Genomic DNA, 9658 nt, shown 5'->3' on the forward strand with positions numbered 1-9658 from the left:
CTTCTCTATGTGCATAAATGTTCAGTTAACCACCTCATGCCGCCTCTATGTGCGTAAATGTTCAGTTAACCGCCTCATGCCGTCTCTATGTGCGTAAATGTTCATTGTTAACCATCCTGTGCCCACCGATGTAAAATAAGTATATGTCTCTCCATTTTACTCTTCATCCAGTCTCAGCGGTTTTCCGCACTGCTTTCCCCCACCTCCCTAATCTATCACAGCAGATGTCATGTAACCCCTTTACGCCCTCCCCTTCTATCCTGATGTATAAAACAGGTGGTAAAACTGCCATTTTCTGAGGCATTTTCTCAATCGAGATTATGCTTCCTGGCAATTGTAGTCAGTTTGGCTCAAATAATCTCATGAAAATTCTCTACAGGTTTGGATGTTTCTTACATTGACAATGGAGTTGCCCTTGACAGTGCCCAGGCCAGTGCATTCCCAGGCCTCGCTGTGCTGGGCAGCCCCCGGCACTGGCGCGAGGCATGGTCTTACTCCAGCCCCCAGTCACTGCATAGCCACACCCAGCAGCTCTTGTTTCCTCCTCTGCCTCTCAGTTTGCCTTCTGGAAAATGGGACTATCTACATTCTAGAAATTACAGCTTCCTCCCCACCCACTTTCCCTTCTCTCAAAAAGTGCTTGGAGCCCTAACTGGTTTGGCTCAGTGGCTAGAGCATCGGCTTGCGGACTGAAGGGTCCCAGGTTCGATTCCAGTCATGGGCATGTACCTTGGTTGAGGGCACAACCCCAGTAGGGGGTGTGCAGAAAGCAGCTGTTCGATGTCTCTCATCAATGTTCCTAACTATCTATCCCTCTCCCTTCCTCTCTGTAAAAAAAAAATCAATAAAATATATTTAAAACAACAACAACAACAACAAGTGCTTGGAGAAGGACCAGAAAGGACAGCGAGGTGAATTAGGGCGGCTCCTGGACCCCACCCCATGAGACGTGCAGGCCCTGGCTTGGCCGGACACACCCACTTCTGCTCCTCAGCCTCCGTGGTAGGAGGCATCAGAACAGCTCTCAACAGCACGGCTCCAAGACTTCTAGAATGTGGAGGCACAGGGAAAGGGGACCACAGGCCTTCCCAGGGCCTTCGGAAAGGCCAGAGAGGGAGGCGGCCCTCCTCACTCAGTCTGCAGCAGCAGGCCCAGCCTTCACCGCCACTGACCCCTCTCGCTCACAACACACTTTACTCCACTTCCTTGTGTACTCCTTCCACAGTTGGTCCCTAGCTCCGGGAAAGGCCATTCCAAGGCCCAAGTGTGGAAACTGGGGCCCAGCAAAGCTCAGAGAGTGATGCCCAGAGTAAGGGCACAGGGCTAGACCAGGGGCCCCCTCCAGTGCCCACCCCCCAAGCTGCTTCACTGGCAGACAGATATGCAGTCAAAGGGTCCTGGGTTCCGATTCCAAGGTTTTGCTTACTGCGCCACCCTGCGCGAGCCCTTACCCTATCTCCCTGGGCCTGTTTCCCTGCTGAGAAGTGACATGAGGCTAAGAACCACAGAGTCCACACATTGTCACACCTGTTTCCATCTTTCAGCTCCCAATGTGCCTTGAGTCTCTGCTTCGTCCCGGGGGACCAACCCAACGCACCCTGCCTCAGGGCAGAGGCCCAGGCCTGGCCCGGCTCTTAGCGGAGTCTCCACCTGGGACACCAGGGCGAAGACATGGGTCAGGGCATGGGGAGGAGGCAGAGCTGGGGCCCAGCCAGCCCGTAGTCCTAGCCGAACACTTCCTCCTGCTGGCGGAGGAGGCACTGGAGCCGGTCACCGGTCACCGACCACAGGCCCAATTCTGCTTCAGGGCTCTCCACCTTCCTCCCACATTATCACCATCCCCATTCTACAGATAAGGAAACTGAGGCCCAGAAGAGTTCCAGAGCCCACCCACAGTCAGGATGGAGCTAGGATTTGAACCCAAAAGACCATCAGAGCCCAGCTCTTTCTCCTCAAGCTCTGGGGCCCCAGGCTCAGCCACTGTGACCTCGCCCCCTGGAGCTTCCTGTGTAAGGAGCCCAGGCAGCTTAACTCATGTTCTGGAGGGACCTGCCTCCCTCCCATCTTGTAAAAATCCTCAGTGGGTCCAAATGACCAAGGCCTTGTTAGGGAAGTACAGACGGGAGACCTCAGAGCCCTGGGGAGAGGCATTGTTAGCCCCACACTGCAGAGGAAACTGAGGCCTGGCGGCCAGGCTGGGACTCACTCCAGGGTTGCCCAACCCAGCGCCCATGCGCTCTCCTTGCACCCAGAGCTCCCACCCAGCTGTGGTGGTACCCCCAAAGCTCACCTTGGTCCCGAAGACCCTACTGGGTCCCTACACCTGGCAGGAGACCCCATGCCCTGCTTCAGCGAAGCTACGTGGTCCCTACCTGTGCCCCAGAAGGGGCTGCGGAAGCGGCGGACAGACACCAGCAGGCACAGGTGGGCACTTTCTGGGGCTTTCAGTGTGTAGCTCACAGACTTTGGCACCATCTCCGCCTCCCCTGAGCAATCATTAACCCTGCCAGAGACCACACCTCCAGGATGGGGAAGACTCCTGGGAGGATAGGCCCCAGGGCTCCGTGGATGAGATCCAGGCCACAGGAGAGAGGGCCTGGCAGAGCCCAGGCTCAGAGCACCTGGGAGCCAGGCCCAGCCCTGGGGCAGGCAGGAGTAAGACATCCAGGGCAACATCGATGAACTTGGTCCGCTTCCCAACAAAGAGGCCTCAGGGACAGACCTGTGGAGAAGGTCAGAGAAGGAGCGGTCAGGAGAGGGAACTAGTAAAATAGTATAATAATCAAACAGGAGGTTTCCACAGAGGGCTGAGGCCAGCCCTGAGCTCGGGTATTGATCCTGAGGCCCTCAGAGGGTATGACCATCCCTGGGGGCCTGCATCTACCTCTCCCTGTAGCGTGATATCAGACATTCATATCTGTGACTTGGAGGAAATAATAGTACGTACATCGTAGGGTTCTTCTGAGGATAAAACCAGATCATGGGGACACCCTTCCAGGTGTAGGGCCTGGCGTGTGGCAGGGAACCCTCCGGGACACTGAATCTGTAGCCTCCGCCGATTCTTGCCATAATCCTGAGCAACCCTCTCCTTGTGGGAGGAGCCACGCCTGCCTCACACTCAGTAGATACCTATCAGGTAGTTACTATATGCCAGGCACTAAATTCAACAGGGACCTTTGTTCCCCAACCTCCCGGACTTAAAACAGATTATCAAAACACACAGGCATGAGCATCCCTGTTCACAGCAGGATTATTCACAACAACTGACATGTGGAAGCAACCCAGTGTCCACCAACAGATAATGCATTAACAAAATGTGGTATACAGAAAAAATAGAATATTATTCAACCTTAAAAAGGCAGGAAATTCTACACATACTTCAACATGGCCACACCTGAGGACATGACGCTAAGTGAAATAAGCCAGTCACACACAAAAAAAAGACTGTGTGTCTCCTTCTATGAGTAGCTAGTCAAATTTACAGACGGAAGTGGTGGTTGCCAGGAGCGGAGGGGAGGCAATGGGGAGTTATTACTTCACGGACACAGCTTCAGTTTTGCAAGATGAGATGAGTTCTGAAGATGGATGGTGGTGATGGTTGCACAACAGTGTGAAAGTACTTACTGTCCCCTGAGTGTACACTGGAAATGGGCAAGAGAGTAAATGTTATGTGTCTTTTACACAATAAAAACAAATTTTATATAATACTACAAGCTTGCCCAGCTGGCGTGGCTCGGTGGTTGAGCATCAACCTGTGAACCTGGTCAGGGCACATTCCCAGGTTGCAGGCTCCGTCCCCAGTGTGGGGTGTGCAGGAGGCGGCCTATCAGTGATTCTCTCTCAACATGGAAGTTTCTATCTCTCCCTCTCCCTTCCTCTCTGAAATCAATAAAAAATTTTAAAATAAAAATAAAATGCTACAAGCTTCGCAAAATGTGAACCTGGATGAAAGCAAAACGAGTGAAAAAAAATGAGGCGAACCTAGGCCTGAATGGAATTCTCAAAATATTTAAATATTTGCCCTTAAGTTTTGGGTAATTGTCAGAGGTGGGCCATGAGTCGAATTCCAAGCTTTCCAATAGGCAGGAAAGAGAAACGGGATCCATTAAAAAAAAAAAAATGAGAGCAAAAACCCACCAGGATCTGGGAGCTGTGGGCAATTCTGAGCTCTGATGCCTGAGAGGTGTCTTCTCTGTGTCTCCAAGGAGAGGATGCTGCAGAGGTGGGCGGCACTAGATATGACTGTTATGAGGCAGTTGTTCAGAAAGCAGCTCAGGGATCAGGGCCTGCATTCGGTGGTGGTGGGACAAGTTACAGAACCTCCCTGTTGCCACAATCTGGAAATTGTGGGTAAACCTACCTCAGAAGTTGGTGGTGAGGATGAAATGAAATCACAGACACAGTGCCCAACCCAGAGTAAAGTCCAGGAAATTATTAGTGCTTGGAGAGGGTGGATGGCTGGTGGCCTAACTGGTAGCAGGACAGGAAGGTGACTCCACTCCAGGCTCCAGGTCTGTCCCAGAGCAAGGGAGTCAGCCTATGTCTCTGTCCACTCCCTGCTCTCCTCTCCTCCCCCCGTGCTGACTGCCGGGGCCAGTAGCTCTGAGTCATTGCTCTGGCCCCCAGAGGGTGTGTCCCGGCCTGCACAGACCTTTGGACAGCATCTGGATGAGCCATCAGGTGTGGACAGATGGTGCCCCCCCCCACATACACACACACACACACACACATACAATCTAAAGGGGTATCTGTCTGCCTGCCAGATCGCATCTAAGAAGCTCAGGCCCAGTCCCAGGGTCACTGCAGAGAGTGGCAAGTGGCCAGCCAAAAGTGGGGGCTAAGAGGCCAGGATGTGGATTTAGATAACCTGGGTCCTAATCCCCACCCCATTCCGTACCAACTAGTGGCCATGGACAAGGCAGCTCATCTCTCTGACCCTCAATGTTTTCATCTGTAGAATGGGAATAACAGTAGAGCCCAGCTCAATTAGTCAAGGTTTTAATCAAGTCATGTAGTCGGGCAAGAAATAGAGAGCCATGTATGAGGAAGTGATTCAGATGCATATCAGCCTTGCTTTGTAACCACTGCCTTAGGTGTGTGGTTTTTAAAATTTGGAACAAAAATCTTACTTCCTGTCTTTGCTATGTGCACCTGCTATGTGTTCAGAAATTGATGGAGTTAAAATCAAGTCCTCACTTGTCCCTAGCTGCATCACATTGACCAAGCCATTCCTCTCTGAGCCCCACTTCATCAGCAATATGGAGACCCCCCCCCCACACACACACACACACACAGTGCACGGCTTCAGAGCCACCTGGAGGGCCCACGCTGAGGGTGGCTCTTTGCTGCAAATGTGTCCAGCCCCTCCTCAACTTCCTAGTCATCCCTCCGTGTTGCACATGGCTTTGCAGAGTACAAAATTCCTTCACTGCTCTGTTCTAGTCGAGGGACCAGCCCAAGAACAGCCCCTTGTGGCAGAGGCTCATAGCCTCCCGCCCCAGAAAGAACTTGGGGATCCGAGAGATCAACCCCTTCCCACCACCCCTGAGCCCCTTCCCAGTGCACACATTCTCTCTAAAGCACCCCCTTCCAAGGGGCTGTTCTGCCACAGCTTGCACACTTCCAGTGATGGGGAGCTCACCTCCTCTCATGGCCACCACCCCATGGCCCCAAGTGGACGTGTTGTATTATTGAGTTGAGAGCTGCCTGGCCGCTTCCACTGGGCTTGGATTCTGGGAGCACTAGATCCCACTCCCCCTCTGCTCTAGGACAGCCAACCCCCCACCAGAACCTGCACTCGGGCTCTTACATCACTCCCACCACCATTACAGGCAGGCGCTGCAGCCAGGCAGGCCTGGGCTCACAGTCCAGCTCGGTCCCTGCCTGGCTGTGGGCAAGCCGCTCTCCGTCTCTGAACCTGTTTCCCAGGAGGAAGATATGGGGAAGTAACATAATCACAGGGCTGATTTCCTTCAGCGCAGTTAGGTGAGCTCCCAGATGAAACATGCCCTCTTGAGCCCCCTGCCACTCCTGTGTCCATTTAACAATCGGCATGCTCACTTTGTGCCAGGCACTGTGCTGAGCACTGGGCACTAGTGGGACCGGGGTGGTGTGCACATCCCTGACCCTACACAGGGAGACTGTGTGTGAGAGGAGAGTAGCCAGGCCAAGAGGAGGGAAAAGGAAGACCAGGCAGAGGGAACAGTGTGTCCAAAACCCCATTCTGGAAAGAGCTGGCCCTTGGGAGAAGGGAAAGACCAAGGTGGCAGGAACTCAGAAGTCATTTGTTCAGAGGATCAGGTTTCAAAAACTACTTACATTCATACAATAGTACACTATGCAGTGATTTTTTTAAAAGACACCCCTATGGCCCTGGCTATTGTTTCCCAGTGGTTAGAAGGGGCCCATGCACTCAAGGGTCTTGGGTTCAATTCCCGGTCAAGGGCATGTACTGGGTTGTAGATTCAATCCTGCGTGCAGTAGGCAACTAATTGATGTGTCTCTCTCACACTGATGTTTCTCTCTCTCTCTCCCTCCCTTTCGCTCTCTCTAAAAATCAATGCAAAAATATTCTCGGGTGAGGATTAACAGCAGAAAAAGACACCCCTGTGTTCACTGCAGCATTATTCACGGTAGGCAAGACATGGAAATAACTTAAGTGTCCATTAGCAGATGAATGGATAAAGAAAATGTGCTATAGAGTGGGGTATTATTCAGCCATAAAAAAGAAGGAAATCCTGTCGTGACAACATGGACGGACCTGGTGAGCATCATACTAAGTGAAATGAGCCAGAGAAAGACAAATGTTTCATGACCTCACTTACGTGTGGAATCTTTTAAAAAGTTGAATACATAGAAACAGATTGTAGCATGGTGGGTGCCAGGGGTTGGAGTTTGGGGGAAATGGGGAAATGTTGGTCAAAGGGTACAAACTTTCAGTTGTACGATGAATAAGTTCCAGGAGTCTAATGGACAGCAACGTTACTAATTTAACAATATTGTATTTGAAAGTTGCTCTGAGAGTAGAGCTTCAATGTTCTCACCACCACAACAAATGGTAATTATGTAGGTGAAGGATGTGTTCACTGATCTTATTATAGTATACATTTTGCATGTATACATGTATCAAATCATTATATTGTACAGCTTAAACTTACACAACGGTTATATGTTAATTATATAGCAATAAGTCTGGGGGCGGGGGCAGACTGCTAATACAACAGGTTGGATCTCAAAACCATGAGACCATGCAGAAGAAGGCAGCATTTACACAGCCAGCCATGCCACTGGCACGACGTCCTAAACACATAAAACTAATGTACAGTGACAGGAACCAGATCGACAGTCATGTCTGGAGGACTTGGAGAGGGCAAGAAGGAACTTTCTAGAGTGAAGAAAATGTCCCGGATCTTGATCAGAGTTTCAGTTATACGGAGATATACATTTATGAAAAATTCAGTAAGCTATATACATAAGGTTTGTGCATTTTACTGTATCAAGTATGCCCTAAATTAGGCCTTAATGTAGTTCTATTTTTTTTTTTTTTAAGAAAAATGCATGTTTGTTGAAGGATGAGCCAGAGTGAGGTAGAAAGCAGGCTCTCCTGCATCTACAAATGGGCATCACAGCGGAACCCATTCCAGGGTCTGTTACAAAGATTCATCAAGTCATACAGCCAAGCACTTAGCACAGGGCAAGTGATAGAATGGCATGCACATGACGTAGCAACTCAGATATACATCAGGTTTCCTTCCTAGCCACTGAATGGAAATCCTGGGCCTTGCCACTTTCTAGCATGATCCCTCACCTGACGATGCGACAGTTTTCAAATCTATAAAACAGGGGTAATAATAATATTCCCACACTGGGTTATTAGATTTTAGGAATACCTATGTTAATTCATGTTAAGCACTTAGACTATTGTTTGGCTTGTGGTAAAAGCTCAACACATGAAAGCTTTAAAAAAAAATAAGTTGGGCCGTAGCTGGTTTTGCTCAGTGGATAGAGTGTCGGCCTGTGGACTGAAAGGTCCCGAGTTCAATTCCAGTCAAGGGTCAAGAGCACATGCCTGGGTTGAGGGCTGGACCCAGTAAGGGGCATGCAGGAGGCAGCGATCAAAGATTCTCTCTCATTATTGATGTTTCTATTTCTCTCTCTTCTGCTCTGAAATCAATAAAAATATTTTTTTTAAAAAAAACTCTTCAAAAAAATAAATAAATAAAATAAATAAGTTGGCCAGGCTCTCTCTGTGACGCACTCGGGGCCCTTTCCCCACCCTCTCCCTACAGGCGCATTTTCCTCACCTCTCTCTTTCTCCTAAACTCCAAGCGCCCTTCTTTTGCCTTTGTAAGTTGTTTCCTGGGCCCATTTCTTCTATGGCTCACTTATTCTAACTCTGTGACTTTCTAAATAAACTTTCTCATATAAAAATAATTATAATAAACTAGAGGCCCAGTGCATAGATTCATGCACCAGTGGGGTCCCTCTGCCTGGCCTGCGCCCTCTCACAATCCGGGACCCTTCGGGGGATGTCAGAGAGCCAGTTTCGGCCAGATCCTGTGTGTTGAGTGTCCCCTGGTGGTCAATGCATGTCATAGCAACCAGTCGGCCAGTTGTTTGGTCACTTAGACTTTTAAGTATATATATATAGACAAGCCCTGCCGTTGTGGCTCAGTGTTTAAGCATCCACCTAAGAACCACGAGGTCACGGTTGGATTCCCAGTCAGGGCACATGCCCAGCTTGTCGACTCAATCCCCAGCGGAGGGCATGCAGGAGGCAGCCCATTGATGATTCTCTTCATCACTGGTGTTTCTATCTCTTTGTCCCTCTCCTTTCTTCTCTGAAATAAATAAAAGTATATTTTAAATAATAAGTTTAAGAAGTGAAAAATAAGCTAGCCTCAAAGGAGCAGGCCTAATCAGCAGAGGGGCCAAGTCCTGGGCTGAGAAAGGGGGGGCTCATGGGACACGCTCTGGGAGGGGAGGTGTTCAGGGACTACAACTCACGGCAGGACAGGGCGAGAGTGGGGCACGCTGGGAGTTGTAGTTCTTGCTCGGCTTAATACACCCAAGGATGCAGGGCATCGCGGGGCCTCAGGAAGGCCGGCCTGAGCAGGCGTCCAACCATCCTCTGATCCAGGCTGGTCTAGTGTGGGCATACGCTTCCTCTTGTCACTGGAGTCTCCCAACTTCCCCAAGGAGGTATTATGGCTCCCATTTCGCATATGAGGAAACTGAGGCTAAAAAAATGGGCCAAACGGGAGAACCAAGTTCTGCTGACTCCAGAGTGCTCTTTGTATATATGGATCGCTACCTCCCGTCCGAGGCTGGGGCAGAGGGGCAAACTCTCCGAGAAGCAAAGGCTCTTTGAGCGGCCACGGAGTCGTATTAACTTTACAGACGAGGAGACGGCGTCACTAGACCAAGGTTATGCGGACAGCAGCGGCAGCTGGAATGCCAGGCTCCGGTCTCTCCGCTCGTGCAGGCCCCTGGCCGCCCGGCTCTGGGTGGGCGTGGCCTGTCCCCGTCCCGCCCCCTTCCACCTCCCGCTCCCGCGCGCTTGGTGTCAACCAGGTAGTTCCATAGGCGCGCGGGAGTGGGGGTGAAAGCTGCGCAGCCGGCGTGGGCCTCGCGCGTGCGCGCGCGCCCAATGGTGAAG

At 50.8% G+C, this 9658-nt stretch overlaps 1 protein-coding gene across 1 annotated transcript in view; it reads right to left on the minus strand.

Moving 5' to 3' along the window:
* The window catches only part of CDHR2 (cadherin related family member 2), a 60743-nt gene extending 51217 nt beyond the window's left edge, over positions 1–9526 (minus strand). The window contains exons 1-2 of the mRNA XM_006763714.2: positions 9007–9526; positions 2373–2722 (exon numbers count right to left, since the gene is read on the minus strand). The gene's annotated coding sequence lies outside the window, so the exon portion shown is untranslated. The remainder of the gene's footprint in view (positions 1–2372; positions 2723–9006) is intronic.
* Between the last annotated feature and the right edge of the window lie 132 nt (positions 9527–9658).

This window comes from Myotis davidii, unplaced genomic scaffold (assembly GCF_000327345.1).
Source record: "Myotis davidii unplaced genomic scaffold, ASM32734v1 scaffold319, whole genome shotgun sequence".
Taxonomy (NCBI): domain Eukaryota; kingdom Metazoa; phylum Chordata; class Mammalia; order Chiroptera; family Vespertilionidae; genus Myotis; species Myotis davidii.